We start from the raw sequence: 3,618 nt of genomic DNA, 5'->3' as shown, positions 1-3,618 counted from the left end.
GTCACCCGGGAGGAGCTCAGAGTAGAACCGCTGCTCCTCCACATCGAGAGGAGCCAGCTGAGGTGGCTCGGGCATCTGTTTCGGATGGCTCCTGGGCGCCTTCCTAGGAAGGTGTTCCAGGCATGTCCCACTGGGAGGAGGCCCCGGGGAAGACCCAGGACACGCTGGAGGGACTATGTCTCTCGGCTGGCCTGGGAACGCCTGGGCATTCCCCCGGAGGAGCTGGAGGAAGTGTCTGGAGAGAGGGAGGTCTGGGCATCTTTGCTTAGACTGCTGCCCCTGCGACCCGGCCCCGGATAAGCGGAAGAAAATGGATGGATGGATGGATGTTCAAATAACAAATAACAACAAAACACAGTCTGACTTTTATTTTCCTCACACTTATGTAACATCTTAACACAGGTAGCTCTGTCAGTTGAGCAGCGGGGGATAACAACTCTTGCAGGGACAAAAGCACTAAAATGATGAATTCTTATTCAGCAAGAACAGTCATGTGTCTTTGTGTCTGTCCAGTTCCTCTAATGCCCTTTGATTTTGTGCGAGGACACAGCAATCATAAGCTGAAGGAGGTTTCGTTCGACATTCATTCCAGGAAAGAGGCAGCAGCTGGCCTGCTGTCACCCTGTAACTGTGGTGTGTGTGTCTCTTCGCTAAGGTTGGGACGAAGTCATGGTGGCTGTCCTATAGCAGAAAACAAATGTCATGTTAAACTGATGAAATTTTATATGAGCTTCTAACCAAAAGAAAAGTCACTTTGCTGCTATTTACAGGATAAAAACCTACAAAAGGGAAATTTAGTTGTGTTGATTGTTTGTTTCTGTTCTGTTCTGACTGACAAAGCAAAGAATTCTGAACATAGTGAGGCAAAGATGGATGATAGTTGACAAGATCCATGGAGTTACAAGGCTGAAGCTGAGGACCCTGACAGCACACCATTAGCTGCCATTCACAACGGCCGCTGATATGTTATTGGCCATGAGGGGCTCCCCTCACTGACTTTGCTCCCTCTGTCTCATTAATTATCCCCCAGACTCAGGCCTACCAAGCTGCCATAACCAGATGGTAAACAATGGATTGTTCCTTCAGCCATGGGATTAAGAGGCCCCGAATATCAGTTCTCAGGCTGAGACGCTTTGGAATTAGCACCTGCGATGTGACTGGTCTGTGTTCTTGTGCCACAGCCATGATGGGATAATAACCCCTCAGTAGGAAAAGCACCAGTGTAGGAATGATCTCCCAGTGCTGGGCTTCAGCAAAAAAGGCTTGAATATTGTTAGAGCTGACTGAACCAGCAGCTCCACTCTCTGGGAGGAGGTTCAGACAACAGCGTTTTAAATCTGAGCAGTTTAAAAGAGAGTGGCCAGCTCCTGAATGTTAAGCTCTGGTGCTTTAAGTCACATCTTGTTTTTAGTTGGTTGGCTTTAAATGGCTGTAAATACCCAATCTTAGTTTTAATTTTGTATTATTATATTAAAATTGTGAAATTGGTATTCCGGGCATGTCTCTTTAGGAGAAGGCCTCGGGGCAGACCCAGGACACGTTGGAGAGATATGTCTCCCAGCTGGCCTGGGAATGCCTTGGAGTTCCTCCTGAGGAGCTATAGGAGGTGTGTGGGGAGAGGGAAGTCTGAGAGGCTCTGCTCGGACTACTGCCCCCACGACCCGGTCGAGCAGACGAAGATGGATGGATGTTTATATTGATAATACCTTGTCTGTTACTTTTTCTATTTCTATCAGTACGTAAGTGCCTTGTTTCTATCCCTTTGCTGCTGTAGCTTTGTAGCTCTCTTATCTTATCTTATCTTATCTTATCTTATCTTATCTTATCTTATCTTATCTTATCTTATTTTGATGGTTTGTTGTTTTTTGACTGTTTGTTGTGTCCTGTTGCTTTCCTTCTTTTCTCCCTCCTCTATCCACTCACCCCAACCGGTCGAGGCAGAAGGCCACCCACCAAGAGCCGGGGTCTGTCGGAGGTTTCTTCCGTTAAAGGGAGTTTTTCCTCCCCACTGTCGCCAAGTGCTGCTCAGGGGGATTTGTTGGGTTTTCCCTCTGTAATAATATTGATAACAGTAAGGTCTAGACCTTAGTTTGTAAAGTGTCCTGAGATGACTTTTGTTGTGATTTGGTGCTATACAAATAAAATTTGATTTGATCTTATCTTATCTTATCTTATCCAGTCTTTGTAATTATTTATGCTTTGTGTTATTTTTAATAGGTTTAGGTTATTTTTACCTTTGAATTGCATACCTCACAGACTTAAGGCATTTGTTTTTTGTGTATACTTTACATTTAGGATACTTTGTGTATTTTCAAATGTTCTTATGTACACTGTGCATTATTAATATATTGTGTTGAATATTACATCACACCACAGATATTTCCTAACAATATTGTTTTTAATGGAAACAGCTGCCCTGGTTCCATTTATGAAATCTATACCAGTATTAATAAAGCTCACTGCATAACATGTTATACTTCATGTAATCTGTACACAAACCATGGAGTTGAAACATTTCAAGTTCTGGTTTTATAGGGAGTGGCGTACTGGAAAAATTTCCCTTTAAAGGTGCTGGTAGGCTGACTTTTAATTTCTGAGTGCTGTTTCCCAGTGGTTACAGCAGTTTTACAGTCTGTCTACTGACTAATGTCATATTCCATTGTTACTGTTAACCACTTCTGTGCTTAAGAACAACATCACAGTTACTAGTGAGGCTGTAAGCTTTTAGTGTTCTTGCCAAAAAAAATCTTCATCAGGCAAAATCTGACACACATGGTTCCTGAATACCCCGGGTCAAACTGTTGCCTGGTTTAAATACAAAAGCGTATTGTATGTCTGTGTGATTTGAATCTATGTTGACAATACCTTTTTCCGCATTGAATCTGGCCACTGTTTCCCATTAGCCACCTGTACCCTCTCTATAACCCATCAGGTCTAATGGAAATTCTTTCCCTGCAGTGAGGCAGAAGATATGGAGGGCCAGATAGTTCCCTCTCCATCTCCCACCTGACAGGTCACTTTTTTGGCCTTGCAGGCCTGCTCAGCTCATGTAGCTCAAGAAATTGTAGCAGCAAATGACAGGTTTGGCAGGGTCAGAATAAAAAACCAGGGGGAAAAAGGACCTGGAGGCTTTAAGACAGTAACAGATGCCAGGTTTCATTTCACATGATACAGTGGGTATGGAAAGTATTCAGACCCCCTTAAATTTTTCACTCTTTGTTATATTGCAGCCATATGCTAAAGTCATTTAAGTTCATTTGTTTCCTCATTAATGTACACACAGCACCCCATATTGACAGAAAAACACAGAATGTTTGACATTTTTGCAGATTTATTAAAAAGAAAAACTGAAATATCACATGGTCATAAGTATTCAGACCCTTTGCTGTGACACTCATATATTTAACTTAGGTGCTGTCCATTTCTTCTGATCATCCCTGAGATGGTTCTACACCTTCATTTGAGTCCAACTGTGTTTGATTATACTGATTGGATGTGATTAGGAAAGCCACACACCTGTCTATACAGGTATGTGCCAAAAAATTAGAATATCAAGGAAAAGTCCATTTATTTCAATAATTTGTTTCAAAAAGTGAAACTTGTATGTTATATTAGTTC

Source organism: Monopterus albus, unplaced genomic scaffold (genome assembly GCF_001952655.1).
Source record: "Monopterus albus unplaced genomic scaffold, M_albus_1.0 scaffold147.1, whole genome shotgun sequence".
NCBI classification, from domain to species: Eukaryota; Metazoa; Chordata; class Actinopteri; order Synbranchiformes; family Synbranchidae; genus Monopterus; species Monopterus albus.
This window is presented reverse-complemented; position numbering follows the sequence as displayed.